Source organism: Aythya ferina (genome assembly GCF_964211825.1).
Source record: "Aythya ferina genome assembly, chromosome: 2".
Classification (NCBI taxonomy): Eukaryota; Metazoa; Chordata; class Aves; order Anseriformes; family Anatidae; genus Aythya; species Aythya ferina.
Window position 1 is genome coordinate 90,357,101 of NC_140297.1, and position 25,011 is coordinate 90,382,111.

Sequence of the window (25,011 nt, forward strand, 5' to 3'; positions counted from 1 at the left end):
TAGTAAACCTTGATTTCTCTCTAACATTTCAGGGATTCATGCCTTGTATCCATAATCTCCCACCTGTAAAACTGCTACATCTTAAACCTTATTAGCCATTTTATGTGACATTGATTAAGATGAAAAGTATTTACCCTCCAGCCACCACACAAATGTTGCTTTGGTTACACACTTGGAAAACATCATCAGGAGTTGTGATGACCAATGCATCCTTTATATTGCAGTCCATTAAAATGTTTTTGTTTGTTTGTTTTTTAAATGAGCCATACATATTTTAAATAACATTAATTACTTCAGAAGACAATGACTATGAAAAAAACTTACAGCATTCTGAGTTTCTTACATCTGTGGAAGATGTTTGAATCAAGGGAAAAGGACTAGGTATTTCACCTCGGCAAAGCAGTGATTTAGGAATAGGCATTAGTAACAGGCTCAGGAGCTCGAAGTTGTAAAAACCCTGGGCTAGCCAAACAATTGATGAGGGACAGAAAGTGCTGTAAAATTTCATTTCCAAGAAAGTTGGGAGGAGAATTCAGTTGACTGGAATTTTTAACCTACTGTTTAACAGGTACATTACAATAAATATAACAGAATTTTGTCAAAATAAAATCATGTATATATTTATGATACATTTGAATTGCTGCTATGATTACTACTACTACTATTATTATTATTTCTTTACTCGTATTAAGTAAATACAAATTTAAGAAGTGGGCCATGTAAACCTAATGAGGTTCAACAAGTTCAAATGTGCTGCACTTGGTTTGGGGCAATCCCAGATGTGTAATCTGGGAGAAGAACTTGATGAGAGCAGCCCTGGAGACTTGGGAGATCTGGTAGATGAAAAGCTTGACATGAGCCAGCAGTGCGTGCTTGCAGCCCAGGAGGACAACTGCATCCTGGGCTGTATCAACAGATGAGTAGCCAGCAGGTCAGGGGAGGTGATTGTCACCCTCTCCTCTGCCCTTATGAATTCCCACTCGGAGTCCTGCATCCAGGTCTGGGGCCCCCAGCACAAGATATGGACCTGTTAGGTCCAGAGGAGGGTCATGAGGATGATCAGAGGTCTGGAGCTCCTCTCCTGTGAAGAAAGGCTGAGAGACCTGTGGATGTTCAGCCTGAAGAAGAGAAGACTCCAAGAAGACCTCATTACAGATTTTCAGTACTTAAGAGGAACTTTTAAAAAAGATGTTAGAGTGACATTTTTTGTTGGGTAGACAATGACAGGACAACGCAGAATGGTATTAAACTAAAAGAGGGGAGATTTAGATTAGAGATTAGGAGGAAATCCTTCACTCAGAGGGTGGTGAGGCACTCCAACAGGTTGCCCAGAGAAGCTGGAAGTGTTCTGGTCCAGGTTAGGTGGGGCCCTGAACAACCTGATCTAGTGGGTAGCATCCTTGTCTGTGGAAGGGAGGTTGGAGTTAAATGATCTTCAAGGTCCTGTCAAACCCAAGCCATTCTATGGTTAAAAATATCTTGTTGACCAATAAACATTAAGTTCTTGTACATCAAAAAAAAAGTATATTCATTATAGATGAAAGACCAGCATTTATAATATAATTATCACTACCAAGCCTGCCAGAGTTCAAGAAGCATTTGGACAATGCTCTCAGACACATGATCTGATTTTTTATTATTATTATTTTTAGGTGGTCTTTTGTATATCCAGGAGTTGGACTTGATGATCCTTGTAGGTCCCTTCCAACTCAGATATTCTATGATTTTATGATTCTATGAAATTACTTATCATTTGCAGTTATAACTATATAAATTGCAAAACCTAACTAGATGGATACAGAAAGTATCATTAGAATTTGCCACCTAATGTGGACTCAAATTTTGAAGTTTCTGGCTGTGATCCACTATTTTAATCATGTCTATTTTGTTTCTACTCATGTGATTAAGAGATGGTTTTATAGTATTAATATAATTGAATCAGTAGTTTTCTAAATATCTCTACACTTCATGTCAGAAACATTAGAATTACAGTGGCTTCACAGGAGTTTTGTTTTATTTCTAAATAGATTAAGGACAAACAGAAGTACTATGGTGGTCAAAATTCATCAGTACTTGAAGATGAATCTTTTCTGTCACCATTATGTACCCCAGCCAATAACTCAGTTTTGATGGTATGCCACATTTTTTAATCTCCCTTATTACTCCATATTCTTCTGACTATGAAGGCTGTGGACACCATCCTTTCAACTCTATTTTATTTTGCTCCTCACCACAGTAGATCAAGATGTACATTCCCAGCATGTACTTCAGGGCCAGGCAAGTTTTTATGTATTCCTGAAAAGCAGATGGTTGATGCTTTTGGCCATAACGATGGTAGCCCTGATTCGCTGCCAAACAAAGACTATGGAAAAGCTCCTACCTGGTTCAGTAAGCACCAACACTTTTTCCAAACTTCTAAAATTTCATAAGATATCTGAAAAACATCATGTACTTTTAACATCTGTTTGTTTGTTACCCTTTCCCTTTCTCCACACTTGCATTTTTATATTGCTGAAAATAACAGTAAAAAATGCAGATTGGTAACCTGAGATTAGGACTAATTTGTATAAGGCCATTTGTCATCTGCCATCATATGGCAAGTACGAAAGGCTGGTTTATATCTGCTTTTGTTAATGTTATTGATCAGGGACAGTGAATGCTCATTGCTGCAAAGAGAATTCCTGATGTGAGCAATCTTGAAGTTGAGATTAGACAGTGTCCTGCTTTCAGTTAGAACAGAATTAATTCTCTTCCTAGTAGCTGGTGGAATGCTGTGTTTTGGTTTAGGATGAGAAGAGTGCTGATAACACCCCGATGTTTTAATTGTTGCAGAGCAGTGCTTATACCAAGCCAAGGACATCTCAGCCTTTCGCTCTGTCCTGCCAACAGGCAGGCTGGGGGTGCAGTAAGAGCTGGGAGGGGACAGACCCAGGACAGGTGACCCAAACTAGCCAAAGGGGTATTTCATACCATCTGACGTCATGCTAAACAATATATAGGGGTGGCTAGCCGGGGGAGGGGGCCAGACTGCTCGGGGCTAGGCTGGGCATCGGTCAGCGGGTGGTGAGCAATTGCATTGTGCATCACTTGTTTGTACATATTATTATTACTTTCCTATTATCACCATTGTAACATTATTATTATTATTGTTATTATTATTTTGTTATTATTATTTTCCTGTCTTATTAAACTGTCTTTATCTCAACTCACGGGCTTCACTTTCCATTTCTCTCCCCTGTCCCAGAGAGGGAGGGGGGAGGGTGAGCGAATGGCTGCGTGGTGTTTAGCTGCCGGCCGGGTTAAACCACGACAGTCTTTTTGGCGCCCAACGTGAGGCACGAAAGGTTGAGATAACGGCAGATCTGACCAGAGTGTGCTAAACTAAAATTGGTATAAGTATTAGACCTGCTTAATAGTCACTTGTAATAATGCTGATTGCTTTAATCTCAACTCTGCTGCGCCTGTTTTCCAAATTGAGTATTATAGTACATTATTTTCCGTATTTGCTCTCTGTCATGTTGTTTATTCTCTCCGGGCCCTGGTTTCAGATCATTATGGTACTGAGTGTTGTAGCAATGGCTTATGAGACGATGAGATATCTGGTCATGACTCTAACTTGGTATTTGTACTCAGTAACATCGTCGACTCTGTATTTTGGAAACTGTATCTTGGAAACTATTAGCAATTATACCTATTGTTTTTTTCCATTAGGGAGTCAATCTGTGGAGGGGAAAGGGGAAGATATTTTTTCTTACTTGATTACTCTCCCTTTCTCCTTCACCACCCCTGTATCCTCCTGGATCACTATGCCTAGGATGTCAGGACAGAGCGAAAGGCTGAGATGTCCTTGGCTTGGTATAAGCACTGCTCTGCAACAATTAAAACATTGGGGTGTTATCAGCACTCTTCTCATCCTAAGCCAAAACACAGCATTCCACCAGCTACTAGGAAGAGAATTAATTCTGTTCTAACTGAAACCAGGACAGACAGATATGAAATTATCCACAGCTCTGTCAATTTGTAAATAACTCCAGTATTTCAGGGAAAGAATGATGATGTTGATTAGCTAAAATTAAGATATATATTCATCCTTTGCAAAAACATCTGTGTTGCCGTCAAAAAAGGAGATCCTCAAGTACCAAGAGAATTATATTGTGGACATCAGATTTCAGTAACTGGACAATGTAATTTTACTAAGCTAAATAGATAAATAAACATAGTTTCCCAACTACTCCAAACAAGGAAAAGAAAAAACTATGCATACAACCTGGTACTAAAAAGGGATTAAAATTTGACTCTAAGCAGAACGGAACAGATGTGCTTTGAAGGGCCCTTGGAATTTTTTTCATTCTTGGATTTTTTTCTTTTATTTTAAGTTTTTCTAAATGGAAAACTAATAATAATAATTTACCACTTATGCTCCTGAAGTGATAAAAAACAATGATAAAGTCTTTCAGCTTGAGGATGCTTTGTATTTTATTTTCCAGTAAAGGTAGGGGAATCAGCTTTGTTCTCACCAATGTAAAATGACTGGTTATACACTGATAAATACTAAAAATAGTGTTCATTGTCTGGGAAAAAAAATATATATATTTATATATACATATATGCACATAAAAAAAAAGTGCTAGGTGTTGTTCTAAATGAGACAGATAATTAAAAAAAAAAAAAAAAAAAGGAAGAAAAAAACAACAACAAAAAAAAAACAGATTAAGTAGAATTTCAGCTGTTCCAACAATAATTATCATTGTACTTGTTCTATTTCATTCTTCCCTCCCATCGCCATGGTCAATTTCTGCTGGAAAAATATATAAATAAATAAATAAATATGTATTTAAATATTTTAAAAAGATACCCTTAAGTTCAGTGCCTGATGTGGTGCTCATTTTAATAGAAACATTAAATTATTGGTTTCTGTGAGTAGTTTTACAGCTATAGTGAGTTGTTCATTTTATATTATTAAAAAAAGCAAAAATTATTTTTTTTAAGTTCCACATTTCCTTGTTTGTGGTCAGAAAAATAATTTTGAACATACTCCGAACTTAAGACCAGTTTTAGCTAAACTGAGGCCATAACTACATGACTGAATATTACAGGCATAAAACTGTTAGCAGAATCAAGCCTTAGCTACCTTGAAAAGTGCATTATCATAGTGTCAATTAGGAGCTACCAAATTAAGGATTATTTACTTGTCCTGAAACTGTACTCAGAAATAGCTATGTCTAACATTTATTCTACACAAACACCATGACATTTTTAGAACAATGTAGTTTTTACTGAAATTTTATTAGAAAAGAAGTCTCAGAGATACAGGTTCCTATAAGTTTCATGAAAATTAGCTGCTGGACAAAGGAAAAACTGTTTTGTGGAAATAAGTCTCCTACCAATACAACATTTAGGGTACATAAGAGAGAGTTGAGGGACATGAAATACTGCATTAAGGCAAAAATGAGGTAACGCAAGTAATTTTTGTGCCAATGAACAGCTGCAGGACTCACACTGTTAAGAAATCTGGCATCCTTACATCTATAGTTCATCTTTTTGTTATTCTTCTGTGGTAGTTTCACATTGATGCCTAGCTAAGTTCCACCACACCGTCCTCTTTAAATTCCTTCATTCCTTCACCCTTACTCTTTTTCTGCTCCAACATAGGGTCCCTCCCACAAGAATGATCTGATCCTGTGTGGGCTTCCCACAGACAGCAGCAAGAACTCCTCCAATATAAGAACTCCATGCAAAGGGGTCCATCCTTCAGGAAAAGACTTCTCCATTATGGAGAAGCACCATATGTGGCAGCACCCCCTGCAGATCACCTGCTCCTGCATGGGCTCCTTTCCATGGGCTATAGCTCTGATACGGAACCTGCTCCTGCAGGGCTCTCCATGGTCTGCAGCCTCCTCCAGGCCACATCCACCTGCTCCACCAAGGGTTCTTCCATGGGCTGAAGTGTGGAGATCTGTTCCACCATAGGACCCATGGGCTGCAGGGGGACAGCCTGTTCCACCATGGTTGTCTCCACAGGCTGTAAGGGCACTCCTCTCTCCCAGCAGTTATAACATTTTTCCCCCTTTTTTTTTAAACCTGTTCAGAGGTATAAAACCTAAACAGAGGCTCAATCAACATTGTTTATTGGCTCAGCTTTGGCCAGCAATGGGTCCCTTTTGGAGTCGGATGGAGCTGTATTTTCTCTAACATGGGACAGCTCATGGACTCTTCTCGACACAGACCACCCTTGCAACCCTTTCTGCTACCAAAGCCTTGCCACATTAGCTCAATATATTCTTCCAACATTTGTTTGTGCATTTATTTTTTTGTGTGTGAAATTATTTAAGAGCAATTTCTCACCTCTAGCTAATGAATAAATAGATTTAAAATTGAAGTATGAATCCAAAATAAGAGGAGAAACCTGTAGTACCCCATCCATATTCCCTTTCTTTCAGCATATAAAATTCATTTCCTTAGTAGATTCTTCTGTTATTTTCATTGACAGTAGCAATTCTATATTTGAACATTGTTCAGGTTTTCATGTGCTTTACTATCAATATTTCTCTTTAGACTAATGTCCAACAATACTAAACAGTAACCTATCCCTTCTTAGAACCACTTTTAAGAGTAAAATTTTCATAATGAAATACATACTAAGGTAGTAATATATGGAAAAAAAAATCTGAACATTGAGAAAATGGCTTCCACTTCTATGATTGATTAGATATATTAAATTATCATGATCATGGACGCACAAATAGCAAAATATTGCAGTAACGTAAGTCTGGTCACAGTAATCATGATCACGGATGCACAAATAATGAAAAACACTTTTAGTCTAGTAAATGACTGGTGTAGTTTATTGAAGCAACAGGAGTTCAGGTTCTTTTGGATTGCCAGCAACAAATGCACTGTCTGCAAAGCACATGCAAATAACAAGAATATGACTAACGCAACCAACTACATATGCTCACTTATGAAACAACTCCATAGAGAATGCTCGGTTTCCCAAGGAAGCACTCAGTGTAACTGAGAGTTCGAATCTCAACCATTAAGCATCCCTATGGGGGCAGAAGAGAGATTCAGCCCGTCAGCTGAACCCAGAAGTCAGTGATGTCCTTCCAACTTGTCTGCAATGGTGTCTTCCCTGACATTTTCCTTTCTTGAGCCATTTTTATACTATTTTCTTACTTCTAGATGGAGCTTGAGTGACTCTAGTCATATATGTCTTCATTGTGATTGGCATAAAATTTTATTACTTTTGTTTTAAAGGTATAGGCTCAGAGAAATTCAGAGCGCATATTCAGTGAAGGGTGGTCACACCTTGGAGGTGAGTAGCCTTCAGGATGGAAGTGTGTTTTGGCATTATAATGAGATTATAATGAGCAAAGTTCATCCAGAGGACATGATTTGGCTATCAGTTACATGTAGACTCAGGGCTGGCCATGCAATCTGTCTATAGCTAGCATAGTAGGTAGCATAGTACCATCAGGTTCTCCATTCCTGTAGTGATAGCGCAGAGCCTGGCTTCTGAGGTGTCTTCACTTCACTCCACCCTCTGTGCTACATCTCTTAGAGCCAAAACACCAAGCTTCCCTGGTGCTACTAGTACCTAAAGTTGCAGGCTATAGTGCCAAGGGGACTATCATGGAAGATTCCTTGAATATCTGCTGCATCTCACCCTGGAATTTTCCTGAAACTTGTCTTAAGATGTGCGCATACTTTTAGCTACAGTAAGTCACTTCCAGCAATTATTCTAAACTAGGTCTTATAAATACAGGTAAATTTAGGAAACTTAATGTTCTCTCCTCTGTAAACCCAGGTGAGCCTCTATCTGGAAACTAAATGAAGGATTTAAGTTATATATACAGGTATTTAAAGAAGAAATACAGTAGAAAGATTTTCAAGGTGTAAGGAAGGGAATATACAGGAGCTTTATTGTTACATAGTGAAGCTAAGTAAAAAATATTCCTATCAATAGCTTGGGAGCTATAAAAAAAATATGTGTATGAGTATTTAATTGTCAGTTTAGATTCTAAATAATTTAATACTGAAAGACAGACCTATGTGCAAAACTAATGTACCAAAGGTTGTTGGCTCTGAGGTTGAAAAATGACATTATTTTAAAGAAAGAAAGAAAGAAACAAACAAACAAACACAAATCAACAACTTCTTCTAGATGAAAGGGGAGAGCTGTCCCTGTAGTCTACAGAAGTCTTTACTTTCACAGTTTGTTAATTAGCTCAAAGCCTGGGGGTGGCATATGTGATTTAAAAACTAAAATTGAGTCCCCAGTAAACTCACATCACTGAGGCTGCTAAATGTCCCTCAGAGCAAAACAAACTGCAATCCTAAATTGGTCTAGATTCAATCAGTGACACACAAGTAAAAGGCTCGGTATTTCACTGGCAACACCTTGAGGTACTGAATCTTCTAGTAACTGCTAATTTATTAGAAGAAGATATTTCTAATAAAAATAAACAACAGCATGTCAGAAGAATGTTGAGGTTGCAAATGGATTTGTAACTCTGCAAAATCCACAGTAAGGCTGCTTTTTCTTAGTTTCAGTGTTTTCCTCTGATGAGATTTAAGAGGTGGACATAAAAGAAACATGACAGCAACATTTGAATCTAAGACTTTTACACTGACAGTGCAGTATTCTTATTTAAACTGGAAATGTAGCCATGAAAACACCTCTATTGCTGCAGTCAACCTTTACATTAGGAACTGAGTCAATTCCCCACTCAGAAAAGGTAAAATATTTGTTTCCCATAAAAGCAGATATTAATGTCACCTAAATACAGCCAAGCCAGAAAGGAAAAGAGTAACAGTCAATCTGAAAAGAAGTCAGTCCTATGTGACATGTTTTGCTTGTTTGTTTTGGAAGGAATTTCAAACAGAAACTGCAAATATATGATGTTGGTCACCAGCTGACAAATGCAAGCCCTGGCACTAGGTGACACTAGCATCTGTATGTGTCTCCATGCATGGTAGGTCACATTCCTGAAAGTGGGAGCACATTTCCTAACTAAGAGGACAGCTGGTGTTTGGTAGAAGGAAAAAGCTGTTTTTTTCCAAAATGAATACAATCTGAAGCCTTGTTGTACCCTTACCTAACTCTGTACCTACTCTGACAGCCATTCTTATTTATGTAGAACTGGTCCCATCTTTCATTTAATATCCTAGTCTATAAGTCAGAAGACTGCCTGCTATTCACTTCCCTCCCTCCCAGCCCCCTGCTTAACCAATTTTTACTTCATCCACAGCCTTGAAACAAACTCTAAAAGTAAAGTGGTTCATTCCCCTATAGGGCATAAACATGGACCCAAAGAGTATGTCTACTATATGTCTGTACGCACCTACTTTGAATGCCTCCATGCTTTTGTTTTCAGTGAGAAATTGTCTCTTCCAGAAGCTAGTCCTTTCAGGAAACTGAATCATAACACTGGCAATATGATTTAATTTACTCTGATGAATTTTCTCAGAAGAACATCATCCAAAAACCCTACTTTTATCTATGCCAATATAGAGTGGTGGTTTATTCAGTAAGCACCTGCAGAAGAAAATCAACAGCACATATTTTAACATCTGTAAATGTTTAGTCTAAGTTAGTTTAATTAGTAAACATTTTTCTTCATTGAATTCTTTTTTAACAAGCAATTTGAGACTTAAAATGTATTTATTTCTGAAACGTCATGAACTCAAAAATGCTTAAGAGGAGTTATTTCCACACTCATTTATATTTAGGGTCAAATTTGAAGCAATAAGTAATGTGTTATAAAATAAACCTTAAAAGCACAGGGAGAAATCAGTCACCTTGATATCTACTTTCATTGTGAAAGTGCTGAAAGAAAAGATTAAAGCAGGAAGAACTGAGGAGGAACTGCAATGTCATTTTCATTTGTTACAATTTTTTTCTCTTGTGCTTACTGTCTTCAGGTTATTCAGCATCAGAATACTACCAAACTACGGGCCCTCCCACTCAGAACACTGAAAAGGAAGAGAGGGAGTCCTGAGGTGGGTAGGAGGAAGGGGGCAGGGGGGAATAACGTACATGTTGGCAAAGAAAAAAAATAATTATATTAGCACGTATATATATAAATACTGTATTTAAAACAGTCAGCAGAGATTTTACTGAGTATAGCTGATATATTGGACAGAGGAAACTCTAAGTTGCACCAATTTAGAATCCCTCTAGTCTTCCAGACTGCATTATTCATCTCCAAATTCAGTTCAAAGTCTGCAGAACAGCAACATGACTCAGACTATTACCAGAAATTTCTACAAAAGAGTAAGATGAAGACTGCAAATCAAAAAGAGGAAGGCAGAAAGAAAATATCAAAATAAGTCACACCACAGCACACAGTTCTCCTGTGGGTAACGGATGAGAGAACTACATGTCATATTAGTCATAGTGCTTAGCACAACATGAAGAGATGCTCAAAAAATGTGATAAAAGCAGTAAAGAAACATGAACAAAAAGAACAAAATATCATAAATGTGATGTAAGCTAATACTGCCATCTAACTCTCAACAATTTGGTATTTAATTTCATCAACATCACCCTTGTCCTTATCTACAAAGGAAAGAAAATTATGTTCATTATGGCTTGCTGATTGTCTTCAAAAACAATTTGTCTTGAATCCAGGTGAAACCTCTATCTCTGCTCAGCTAGTGAGGTATAAATAATGACAGTAAGAAATGTCTCTGAACTGCTAGATACCTCACGATGAATGAAAAGTGCTAAGGTATTCCTACACAGACAGAAATATATTTGTATTTATACACGCATATATCTGCATATGCACACACAGAGTGTCACTTATTTTCTCAGTTGATGCATACAGGTTGAAATCACTATATCCTGTGATTCGAAGAACCTCTAGAAATCATCATCTCCACCTGGGCTTTCTCAAATTTATGCACACCTTTCCCAAAACCTTATATAACAGGATGAAATAATCTAAGAGTAAAATGGTAGTGCTACTTCACCTACCTTGTCAGCATCTTATGCCTTTTTCCAGATGATGTTGCCTATTCAACTGGGTTGATGATACAGAAATATCTTATGATTCATCAACAGTGTTACCCTTACACTTAATATCAACATTCACATCTAAATCCTTCAACTTCACCACCTGACTGAAAAATTCGTCTTGGTAACATTGTTGTTCATTTCAGTTACTGCTACATGCTACCTGGCAGTAGAAGGTAATAGGGGCCAAGGCCATTTCCACTACTCCTCAGAATACACCAATGAATATTGGAATTTCACATGAATACATGATTTCTGAGAACCACAGACCAACGCTCTGGACATCTTTTACATTGAATGATTTAAAATCTTTTTTTCTAAGGTTGGCCAATGGTCCTTCTAGGCCACTACTTTGTCTCTAAGAGTTATCAGTTCCAAATACTAGAAAAAGCAGAATATGATGCCAAGGTATATAAAGAATGATCATTTTATTGTTACATACCACATTAAAGTGATTTTCTGCTTCAAACACTGGGGCAGTACTCCATAAAACCAAATATTTAAACAAACAAAAAGTTTAGGTCAAATAGGGTAAAGCTATAAACTTGTGTGCTAGTTTAATAACAATAACAACAAAACAACAATAATAATCTCAACATGTTGTTGTTCCTTTGGGCTTATTTGATTAGCTTTATGTTTCTTACTATCTTACTATCTTTTTTATGAACCTCAGAGGAAAACAAAATCCTAAAATCCTAAAAAACATAGGCTTTGAAAGTCAATGGGCAAATGTGGCTTTTAACTAGTTAAACACTTTCCTCATTTTTTCTAAGAACAACCAAATATACAATATCAAGAAACACAAGGACAGCATTTACATGATAGAAACTTCTGGAACTAATTAAGCTGGTGTATTTGCTTTTGCCAACAGAAAACACAGCTTTTGATCTTTGTCAAAGTCAGGGCTGAGACTTCCTGACTTTTATTAGACAATAGCTATAAATATACATTGAACTATGATGTCTATAAATGCACAAATTTTCCACTTTCAGAATATTTATACATTTCTGAAGGACTGTCTATAAACTTTACACCTGAGGATTAACTTTTTATTAGTAACTAGGCAGTCTACTTGTTCTTCTAATAATAATTCATATACAAATCCTTTCCTACCTGCAAATTCACCTACAATGTTTGGTGAAATTATGATGTCAGACTACGAATACCACAGAATCACAGAATCACAGAATCACAGAATTTTCTAGGTTGGAAGAGACCTCAAGGTCATCGAGTCCAACCTCCAACCTAACGCTAACAGCCCTCCACTAAACCATATCCCTAAGCTGTACATCTAAGCGTCTTTTGAAGACTTCCAGGGATGGTGACTCCACCACTTCCCTGGGCAGCCTGTTCCAATGCCTCACAACCCTTTCTGTAAAGAAGTTCTTCCTAACATCTAACCTAAAACTCCCCTGGCTCAACTTAAGCCCATTCCCCCTCGTCCTGTCACCAGGCACGTGGGAGAACAGGCCAACCCCCACCTCTCTACAGCCTCCTTTAAGGTATCTGTAAAGAGCAATAAGGTCACCCCTGAGCCTCCTCTTCTCCAGGCTGAACAAGCCCAGCTCCCTCAGCCGCTCCTCGTAGGACTTGTTCTCCAGGCCCCTCACCAGCTTCGTCGCCCTTCTCTGCACCCGCTCAAGCACCTCGATGTCCTTCTTGTAGCGAGGGGCCCAAAACTGAACACAGTACTCGAGGTGCGGCCTCACCAGAGCTGAGTACAGGGGGACGATCACCTCCCTAGCCCTGCTGGTCACGCTGTTCCTAATACAAGCCAGGATGCCGTTGGCCTTCTTGGCCACCTGAGCACACTGCTGGCTCATATTCAGCCGACTGTCCACCATCACTCCCAGGTCCTTCTCTGCCTGGCAGCTTTCCAACCATTCCTCTCCCAGCCTGTAGCTCTGCTTGGGGTTATTGCGCCCCAGGTGCAGGACCCGGCACTTGGCCTTGTTAAACTTCATGCAGTTGACCTCAGCCCATCGGTCCAGCCTATCCAGTTTTACCCAGGTTAAACAACTGTCTTCACAGACTCAGCTGAAGAAAAGCTTCCCTCTGCACCTGTTTATTATTACTTTAAAGAAAGAAAAAGCTTTCAGTTCATCATTCATAAACACAATCTCATCTGCTATCCATTCTCTATTCATTTCCTGATGTCTGTGATATTCTGAAGCGCTTTTCTGCATTGAGAACAAGAGACGAGAGGTAACAGATTATGCCGAAGTGTTAACTACTGAATTTGCAATAATGCCTACCACATAAATAAAATAAAATAAAATAAAAGAAGGAAAAAAAAAAAAGAAGGAAAAAAAGTTAGAAAAAAAAAAAAGTAAAGTTAAGCTTAACTCCTCCTGTTTCCTTTTAGAAATGAAATAAGAGTTCTGTAAAAATTAAATTGTGAGGGATCAAATTTTACTTATGAATCAAAGTGAAAATTATGTGAGAAGGCTATATCTCTTTTCAGCTTTCCATACCTTGTTCACTGAGACATTAAGGTCTTTGGATAAAGGACAAAGACTCTGCCAGACACTGTTCCCAACAAAATCAAATTGATGGGCCTACATAAAAAGACTAATACCATGCAGTTAAAGAAAATGAAATAAATGTACATTTAACTTGGATTCATATCAGAGCATGTTTTTAAGAACTTTTTCCTTCTCATTAAAGTAATTTGCATCAGTAATCAAACTAGATTTAGTTATGTGACCATGATTCAAAGACACATTAACCTACGTATTTGCTCATCTACCCACCTATCTGCCTTTGCAAACAAAGAAATTAAGAGCATAAGCATTCTGATTTGCAGAACTGCTTGTCCCTATAATTCTGAATCAAGGTTACGCTTTCAAAATACAGGACTTCGCATGTGACAATCTTAGCTGAATTTGAAAATCCATTCATATAGTTAAGTCTATAACTTTGTTTCCAGTTCCAAATTAATTCAAATCTCTGTATTCAAATGCTTAGACTGAACACTTAGATAATTATAGCTGTGATTGCTGAACAGAACTAACATTAAATTACACAGTAGAATTTGCTGAAGATGCTCATGGTACTCCCCATGGACCTATTTAGTAGCAGTGTTTTATGAGCACGTGAATGATATTTTTCAGATCAAACAGTCTACTAATAAGATTTTTCAGAAATACAAAATCATATGGAAAAAAAAAATTTAGAAGTTAAGCAAATAAGTGTTTTTGAAAACCTTCCCATATATATCTTAACATTTTTTAAAATATTACTACACCTGAACTTATTATTATTATTTTTAAACCTAAGGCATGGTTGGTTGTTTTGAAGTTAATCTGAACAAGATTCAGACTGGTTTCACAGATGCACTGCTTAACCACTTGAAGTAACTAAAAATGTATACAACTACAACACCAACTACAACTAAGGAACAGTACAGGTTAGTAAGTTAAGAATAGCTGTGCCTCCCTGAAGAGATAAGCAAAGATTGTTAATGATCTTCTGTAACCAATTACCCTCTTTTCTGCAGTTTTTAAAGCTTCACATGTCAATATTCATTTGCCAGCTCTTAAAAGAGTAAAGTCTTCTCTTATTGGATCAAAGTAACATCAGTAAGTTAAATTGAATGCATTTTCTTTTCATCCTTAGACAAATGAAAACTAACCAATAATATCTTTTTTTTTTTTTCCTTTGATTAAAAAACTGAAAATACCTGTAGATTTAGGGAGAACTTTCTGCTTAACATAGCCTGCACTGGGATTTCTATAGTTAAAATATAGACATTCATGACATCAGTTATATTGCTTGCACATTTAATGAGACTGCAACATTTTGGAGTATGGAGACATTCAGCTTGTCTCCATGTCTCTCTCTCAATGAGTTCTATGAGAATATGTCTATTAGTAGACAAAATATATATTCTTACCCACTATAACTTCAGTCTCAACTCAGAAGACAAAATAAATACACAGAATAAATACACTTAATTGAGTTTAATTCCTGAATAATTGAACCCCTTTTACCACCAATAGTTTATAGATGATAAAAATCTGTTTTCTGTGTCATCAAGACACAGTAATATTGTGTCATTCTATCTACTTTCCTAAAGCGACAATTGACACTGTCATCCTACTAGCACCCTTGGATGCATCTTTTGAAATGATGAAGGAGAAGAAAAAGAAATACTTCACTCAGAGATGACAAATAATTATTCAGTAAGTTCAGTATACAAAAGGCAAAAGACATATCTGCTAATCTGCAGTGAGCTGGTACTGGAGTAGTATTTAGAGTACCATTTGTACATACATCAGATCAGTCCCTTCTAACTCCTAGACATTACCACCAGCTCAGCATGAGCACTTTAGAAGGCTAAGTTAGAGCTTGGTTCATGCCATATCCTACATATGTGGACAGTAGGAAAATATAAATATCTGTCACTGTTGCTCATCAAAGAGTAATAATAGCTTTTAAAAAATAAATAAGTAATAAATAAAATAAATAAAAAGCTAATGTCTAAAAATTAGTACAGAGTAAAACTTTAACATTAAGATTTGAAATTTGGGACAGAAAAATAGAGGAGCTTGTATGAATACCAACTCTACATATCTCTGTTCAGAAGGAGTTTTGGTCTAAAATGGCTTTCTCCAAAAACTGACAATTAGAAGAGAAAATGAATGTTACATAAGACTGAATGCTACTGTGTTTCTGAAAAATAATTAAAACAGCCTTAACCAAACATTATCATTGGTAATTGATGGCTAATGGCTAGAGTACACTAAGTTATAGATACACTGTAACTGTAGCCATTTGTAACAACTATACTCAAACTTTTATAGCCATATGCAAAATCTCGTGTTCATGAAGGTTTATAACATCTGGCCCTCACTTATTAATCTTCTCCAATAATAAATAAACATGCACTTAACAACATAAAACTTCACTCCAATTGGAAATATTATATAAAACCTATCCCTTGACAGTGACAGCCCTAGTAAGCACTGACTTTACATTCACCTGTAACAGTAATTACTACACTCCAAAACACTACAGTCATTGTTAATTGCCACATGTACTGCACAATATATAAATAGGAAAGACCATGATTAACTTCTCTGTCTTAACTATAATCTTAACAAATTTGGTTAGCAATGATACTAAACTGGACCTGTTTAAGCCCCCTTGTAAACCGGACTTCTATGTTATTTCATCATAATATGCTACAGTCATATGCAGGAAAGAGTTATACCTTTATCTATCCAGTTTTTCATTATCTAAACCTCACAATACCACATATATAAAACATGGCAAATATTTCCAGTTCAGGTTATCCAAGCAGGAACAAAATATCTGGCGTATTCTCAGAAACCTATACTCTGTGTTATACTGAAGTATATGAGAACTGAGATGCTAGAAAATTAATCAGAAGCTGCAAAAGCAGCAGGTGCAGTGCTGGAAGAAGAAAAGCAATCAATGGAAAAGTTGCCAGGTTTCATAAGAAAAAAGAGAGAGAAAGAGAGAGAATACTATTGATTTTTTCAAATTATTACCCAAATAATCTATTGTGACAGCACATTTGACAAACAGCTTGGATTGTGAAATAGTCACTGGTAGAAGTTACTGTTCTTAACATGTTTAGGACATAAAATATCTTTATTTATTTTACTACCAGCTGTCAAAATAAGAGACCTTATAGCAAATTAGATTAGCATTTTGAAGCTGGACAAAATGGTCCTGAAGCTAAAATTCTTGTAAGAGAAAAACAAGGCTTGCACTCTTTCTCAATATACAGATTAAATTTATTATTTGTCCACTCAGGACACGATTCAAAAAATCATTCACTATTGTTCAACATTTATGCCTCTTTCTCTTGGACTGAGCTTCAGTCGTTCTGTTGACAGTTTATTGACTGAATTCATTTATATTCTCCTTTTGCAGGAAAAAATAAAATAATAATCTGAAATTTATTGGCAAACCATCTGCTATCAATTAATCAATTGAACTTCTGGTAAGATCAAGCCAGGCATTGCCTTGGACTCTGATGCTGGGAACCTTCATTCTTGGAGTTCAGAATAAACCATGAATATCAATAAGGTAAGGTTTGTTATGGCAGTATAATCCAGAATTTAAGGTTTAGTAGTAATAAGCAATTCCAAGTACCAAACATCCTTATAAATAAAGTTTATACAAAGTCTCAGAGAGCAAGGTTCAGCTCACCATCACTCTCTATATTACATCTATAGAGAATGTTAATGATAAACTGCTTTCAGAGACTGTTTTATTCCATCCATCTATTTATTCTATATGTCTTAAAATTATCATAATGGTCTGCCCATTACTCTTCATTAATGCCTGGGTGACTAGTTTTGTCTTAGTTTACTAATTTGTCAGGTAAGATCTCCAGCAGAGTCCAGAGTGTTCTGCAAATGTTTCTTGATACAGAAATTGCAGGGAGCACTTACAAGTTTTTTAGATGAAGTACTGGGCAACAAGGTTAAGAAAAATGTCACAGTAAGAAGTAACTTCAATGAAATCCGTAAGTAAACAGAAAAATTAAAACCCCTCAAAAAAAGAAGGATAAGCAACACGATAAATATTCTTAATTTCAAGTAGGTATTTCAAGTGATTAAATAATTGCAAACCATCCTCTTGTGAAAGAAAGATGAGAAACATACCAAAAGATGAATGAGGTTAATCAAGAGTTTTTCGCTGACATAAGAAGAAAGCATACAAATGATGGAAAAAGTCAGATTCTTAAGGATACATACAAAAATGGAGCATAAACATGTGAGGACAATTTAAGGAAGGGGAAAGAAAGAAGTTGTTTTTGTTAAAGGTTGGACTAGATGATCTTAGTGGTCTTTCCCAACTTAAATGATACCGTGAGTCTAATTTGTTCCATAAAAAAATAAAATAAAATAACTAAATTAAAAGTCATTCTGTTGGCTCTTTTACAACCAACATTGATAACTGAGGTTGAGAAAAACAGCTATACTTAGCTTTGCTTGTTGCATTAATGAAAAGATCAGTTGTGATAAACTGTCTATTGCACTTAACACTATGGGAGTGGAGTAGGAAAGAACAGGACAGCTGTTATGTTAGAATATGCACTAAATGTAGAAGTCTAGAAGAAAACATAAATTATCAGGGGTCTACAAAAGCTTATCTAACTGAAAATATTGAATAAGCTTTGTTTCTTTACCTTAAGGAGAAATTTAAAAGGTTTATTTACCTTAGAGCACTGACATGTTATAAATATATACATGGCTTCTGAAAAGAAGGGACCAGTCTATTTTCCTTTCCTATGTTGCATAAGACAATAATGGGTTTACATTAAAATACAAGAAATTCAAGTTAAAAATAAACACATTCACAGATTCCCTGAATACCAGTACAGGTGTTCTCACTTAACACCTCTGCCTGAATGGTGACCTCCATGGGTCTCCGCTCACTAACTAGCCCAGCTTGATGTTTGCTAGCAAATAGGCACACTTACACATTCATCTCACAGGAACTCTGGTGGTCCTCTGCCCACCTGATATGGATGCCTAGACCCAGGGCCTCCTATTCACCAACTAGTCCAGCTTCAAGTTTGCTATTAAGTTATGGCACATGCGTCCACACATGAGGTTACAGGAAAGTATGAACACCCCAGGCCCCAGTAGATAGCACTCTAGTCTCACATCCCATTGTCCAGCACTGCTGGATGATTGTGGGACCTTCACCTGCTCCAGCCGAACAGGACAAACCCGGAAGCACCTTCCCCCTGTTCTGATGCAGGTTGCTGACCCCATAACCACTCATGTGGATCCTCACAAGAGCTGGCATCTTGTCCTTATAGGACTCACACCGAGTAGAGAGTAAGATTACACAGAAAGCTAGTTAAAAACAGATCTAATAAAAAAAGGACAGGCTACAGCAATCACCACAGTTCTAATGTACTGACCAGAAACTGTGTTAATTTCTTCCTTTTTGTTCCTTTTCTTTCTATTCACCTTTGTTCCTCCCCATTCTCCCTCTCATAATGGTTTCTTAAATTTAACACAGCCCCTGACCCACCCAACCCCCTCTCCTCCCCCCCACCAATTCTCAAGCATCCCAAATCCTTATATTCCTCTTGCTTTCCCCTTATCAACTACCAAGTCAAGGGTACTCCTCTCCAAAACTGTGCCTGGAGTTTCTTAATGGACTATCAGTTAGGGACTGTGAACTTTTTATCACTGGCATTGTTTCCATTATTCACTGTCCATCAGGTTCCCTGAAGCTGCACAGAACTTATTTCAGGAATAGACCAAAAACACCTGGTGGTTCCTACTGTTTCAACACAGTGATAAGTGGCAAGCGGGATAACAGAGCAATATTAATATTAGAAATATTAGTTCTAATATTAAATAAATAATTTAATATTAAAATTTAACTAATATTAGAAATGTGGTATCTTTCTGCTTGTTGAATAGAATGAGATCCTTAATCTACACTGAAGAGCCCTTTTTATAGCATTGTCATTCTCAGTCCTTGTTTCATTTTCCTAGGTCTCACCCACTTGAACTTGAGGTAGTGTTTTTTCTAAAAGCAGCATTTCTATCTTGTTCCTTTTTTTTTTTTTTTTTTTAATAGAAAAAGTATTTGACACGGTAAGTCAAATTCAACTCTTCCTGTTGTCAGACTTTAAAACCAAATTTGACTATCCTTGAGCATTTATGCAAGCTAGAAGTATTTTCACTTAGATGTCGTTAGATTTCAAGTTGCATCCTAAGCAGTTATTAGTCCGTTACTTCTTTCTGATATTTTCTCTTTCCCATCAGCAGAATTGTCTACTTATGCTAGAGATACCATCCCAAAGTGACTACTGTAATTCAATCAAGCCAATGAATTTATATAGCTGGATCAGATATACTGTAACCAGTCAACTGAAAGACAAGAATTTCAAAGATTTCCAGAAATACTTAGTTCAGAAACTTTTTTTTTTTTTTAATAAAAAAGAACAAAGTTATGATACAATCTTATTTCTCAAACCTTCAGTAGTTTAGTAGCAATAACTGAGAAAATGCAGTTGAATGTTATGTTGGGGAAGAGTACAGGATATTACTGGCAGGGACCAAAAAAAAAAAAATGCATTGAAAATCTGGTTCTGAAATGCTATCTGTACCCTCACATTTATATTCTCAGAATGTGAAACAAGTGGCAGAATACAGTTCATTCTTTTCGTCTTTTTTTCACCTATCCAGCTAAGAAATTCATTTTGATTAAGCAACTATACTTGTTTGTTTTAAGACCCCTGAGTTGTCAACCAACCCATAAATGAGCATATTTATTACTCAAGACACAAAGACTCATTTAAAATTTTAAGAGTCTGTATTAGTCTACTTGCAAATTGTTCTGTAACTGTTTTGTTTTTGACTTTTGTGTGTTTGTTTTGTTTTGTTTTGAAAATACTTAATTTTGAAATACTTAATTATCCTAATGTTATTGAAAAATCACCTTTCCAAATGAGAAGATATAATTGTTTTGACATTTCAGACTTGCTGCAGTGTTGCAGGTAGGGACTGGCAAGTAAATCTAAATCTATCTAAATCTAAACAAATGTTAGTCAATAGCCTAAATGCTATATTTGTGTTTTATCTTTCTTAGGAAAGGATTTTTTCAGAGGACATGTTAAGCCTCATCAGTTATGTCAATTTTACTGCACATCACTTTATTAAATTCCATGAAATTTTAAATCTCAATTTTTAGTTTAAAAAGTTGCAAAAACATCATATCTACTATGATCAGGAACATATGGGTCATGTTAAGGTATGAGAGGCTATGATTAGTAGAAAAAATCATCTTCCAGGGAAAAAAAAGGAATTAGAGTAAATTCTTTCAGCTTTTTTGTTAGTCTTTAATTACATTAGCACACAACTTGACTAGCATTAGAGAATGCACGATGTGCATAAGAGGAAAACACTGAAGTACATTTAAAATAAATAAATGAATAAATAAATAAATTGGAATTTTACTGTTAAAAAAAAAAAAAAGGTGTTCAAGCAACATTTCTTTTTTTTTTAATTTCAGGAATGATTATGGAAACAAAGTAAGCAGGATGCATGTTATTAGTTTTAGCAATGCGTTAAACTTATTCCTACAGAGGACAATATAAAAGTTGTATTGATGACAACATGATGTACTTCCTTTGAAACAATTTTCAAAATGGGAAAAAGAAGATGAACAACAAAGTTAAGATATGAAGTGATATGATTTTTTGTCAGATTTGCTTCTCCATTTAATCTCACTAAACAATCTACAGACATGGTTCCTCCAAGATATGCTTGTGAATTCACTTTTAATACAGCAAATGTTTTCTTTAATCTCACTTTTAAATTATCATTAGCTAACTTGGGTACCTCTCTTGAGGTGTGTCTCTTTATGGGTGTAAGCATTTGATCATAAAGGGGTCATTACAAGATCAGGACTCTACATGGCAAGAAAGACTCCTTTTTTCCTAGTGCTAAATATTTTTCAAGATAATAATGTTCAAACCTTCAATGAATACATTTCAGTATTTAAATAATGAAAATTAAATTTACAGAGGTGCAGCTGAGAGTATAAAACTTGTATTGATTCACTAAATTTGGCAAAGCAAAAAGCAGAACATTAATACAGAGTCTGAATGCTCGCAGTAAAGGGACTAAACATGAGAGCTTGGTGTTCTCAGCCTAAAAGATTTTGGATTACATAAATCATATTGAAACAATGTCTTATAACTCAATACTGGACATAGTTTGGTGAGGCTACTGTTATTCTTGTTATCTATTTATGTTTTTTTTTTTTTTGTTGTTTTTTCTTACAGACCTTCTTATTTGCTAAAAAAATAAAAAATAAATTTAAAAATTAAATTTTAAATTTTAAAATTTAAAATAAGTTTCTAGTATTTAGCATCTCTCCCTCCCTCTTTCCATCTCTCCCCTTCTCCTTCCCCCCCCCCCCTTTCCTATTAACAAAATAAATAAAATACTTAAGTTTAGAAAATTCAGAATAAATGATTTATTTTATGGGTAATCTAAGTAATAGCATACAGGAATTCATTGGCAATTTATTAATTGTTTGTATTTTACTGTCACTGAAGTATGGGTTAGAGTAGAAAAAATAAAATTGATCAATAGTTCCATAAAAGAAAAAAAAAATCTAGGGAATAGATGAATATAAGAATCAACTCATTTACTAACTCTTGAGCTTACATGATTAAAATATCATTGAATCTGACACGGTAGTATCTGATTCCCAAAGTGAACAGAATATGAAGTTATATAATGGGTATAAGCTATATATTAAAATAAATTGCTACATTGTGCTTTGGATTCACAGAATCACAGGTTGAGGTTCAAAGGGACCTCTAGAGATCATCCACTCCAACCTCCCTGCCAAGCAGGGACACCTAGAGCACATTGCACAGCATTATTTGCTCATGTAAGCAGTCTTACAAATTAAGTTTTTCCCTGCTAAAGAAAACATTTAAGACAATTACAAATATATATAGAGAGAGAGAGAAAGAGAAATTAATCACCTCATTGCCCTACTGCTGAACTACTGAACCAATGTGGAATTTCTCTTGATAGAAGTTAGAAGTAAGATATTAAGTCACTAATCCTGTTTACAGAGAGCATAAACCAAGCTCTATTCTTCTGAACAAAAGAAAATGAACAATTCCTTTCTGCTTAGTTTCAAGCTTTAGCTGAAATGTTAAGTATGAATTCAAAAAGGAACTTCTCCCTTCACTTTCTCTTAGGAATTATATGCATTTTGTGATTGTTTCCATCACATTTGCAATGTATTCAAGAGCACAAACGTGTTTTCAGTGTGGCTTACATTTTTCAGGTAATGAACAAAACTTTAGCACTGTAGTTTATCTATGCTTTGAGCAATGGTTTTAATTCTTTTAATAATTACTAAGAAGTAGGGCCCTTAATTGCTTCTTCATTTAAGTATTAATGGAGACAATGAGTATTATTCAGTAAGATCTGCAATAGCCCTCATATTTAAAAAGCATGCAAGTAGATCCTGATGCTTAGCAACACAAAATCACCAGCTAAATCTCATTTCCACTACTATTTTCTGTAATTGTAACTTTATTGGACTTGAAGATTGGTAACAAAAGATTTATAAATATCTGTTGTTGAATTAAAACATTGTTTTACATGAGCAAAGATTTCTTAGAAGAATCAACTTTCAGTACAATAGTACTTCAGTACAATAGTACTACTGTACTGAAATAGTACTGAAAGTACTGAAAAGTGCAACTTTTCTGTATATTAATCAAATAAAAGCTAAAATGTTAACATAAAAATATTGCCACTCAACATAAGACATATAGCTGGCAATACCCTACATAAATCTCTCTCTCTCTTCCATATAGTTCTAGTTCAATACCATTGAGGATATTTCATTTCTTTCTGGTTATCTTCAGAACCTTCTCACCTTATTAGCGTTTTTTTATTATTATTATTTTATTTTATTTTGATCATAAACAAACCTTGCATTTGTTTGCCTACTTCTGTAAGACACTACCCTTTAAAGCAAAAATATCCATGTAAAAAAACAACAACAACAACAACAACAACAAAAACAGTTATTCTCACCTATGAGTTAGCCTGTATCTTCCAAGCTTTAAAGAAAGTTTAAAAAAAGTCTTAAGGAAAAAGAGAAAAAAAAAAAAAAAAAGTATCTCTAAAGGGGAAATTACAGCCATAGAACCAAAATCACAGAATCACAGAATCACAGAATTTTCTAGGTTGGAAGAGACCTCAAGGTCATCGAGTCCAACCTCTGACCTAACGCTAACAGTCCCCACTAAACCATTTCCCTAAGCTCTACATCTAAACATCTTGAAGCCATATGGAATTATTCAAAAGATGTTTCTGCAGATAGCTATCCTGACATATGGTTCATAAGTCATTAATGTAATTACACTAATGAATGAATGATGAGAACAAGAGCTTAAGGTCTGCTTCCAACTTAGCTAGAAGTTGTGAAACATCTAAGACTACTAAATTTCTACAGGGCCCAGATATAACCAAGAGCACTGAAGGTGCAGCGTGCAGAGCAGGCCTTAAGTTCTTCATTCAGGAGGGACTCTAAAAGATTATAGTAGAACTATCACAGACTGATAAACCTTTCTGAAGAAACTCTTTCTCTGCAACACTTTCCAACAAATCTTAATGTTCTAATCTTGCCTAATATAATTACATATGTATATATATATAGTGAAATATTTCTCTTTTTGCATTCACAGCTTTAAAAACATGGATCCATATCATCATAGCCGTATAATTCTATATATTCTATGTGTTCTCTTGCAACTACTATGTTATAGAACAACTGTTCTCATCTGTAGTCAATTCAGTACAGTCTGGCTATAACAAAAGTGCAGCTTACTTCTTTTCTTCATTTTCTTTCTGAATAACAGTATTACCTTAATAAATAAATAAGCATTCACTTATAAAATGTCTTGTAAGAATGACTGAAGGATTTGATTTCAGTTGCATCTTGCTGAGACTATTCAATTAAAAAAAAAAAAAAAAAAAAAAAAAAAAACACCAACAACAAAAAATAACAACAACAAACAACAAAAACAGTTATACTGTAAATCAATTCATCTCCTTAGGTTTACCTGATCCTGATTTAAAAATAAATAAATAAATAGAAATCATGGGGTCACACAAAAAGTTTGTTTTTTTTTTAATCCTGCACCACTGACGTCAATAGTTTTTCAAAAGAACTGTAGTTGTATAGCACCAGAAAGTGTCAAAAAATTACTTATGCTATAATTATCCATTATAACAATGTCTGGAAAATTATAAATGATCCAACAGAGAACAGAACAAAAGATTTTCAGAAGGTTTTCGCATTGGGACTGGTATGGAAATTCAAATATTATTCTATCTTACTGGACTGCAGCTATTCATTGTCTATGAACAAGATGACTTAACAGCTATTTCTGCACAAGAAAAAAAAATCAGAATGTATGACAGACATTAGGACAAGGGGCA

The 25,011-nt window shown here is 35.6% G+C and overlaps 1 long non-coding RNA gene across 2 annotated transcripts; it reads left to right on the forward strand.

The window, feature by feature from the left end:
* The first annotated feature begins 2,937 nt into the window (after positions 1–2,937).
* LOC311431772 lies at positions 2,938–24,466 on the forward strand. Of its 2 annotated transcripts, none has more exons than XR_014689634.1 (6): positions 2,938–3,093; positions 7,258–7,315; positions 9,925–10,002; positions 16,925–17,080; positions 22,752–22,840; positions 24,255–24,466. It is a non-coding gene; the product is annotated as an uncharacterized lncRNA (long non-coding RNA). The 2 variants fall into 2 exon arrangements; XR_014689635.1 differs by having other exon boundaries at positions 2,938–3,063.
* The last annotated feature ends 545 nt before the right edge of the window (positions 24,467–25,011 follow it).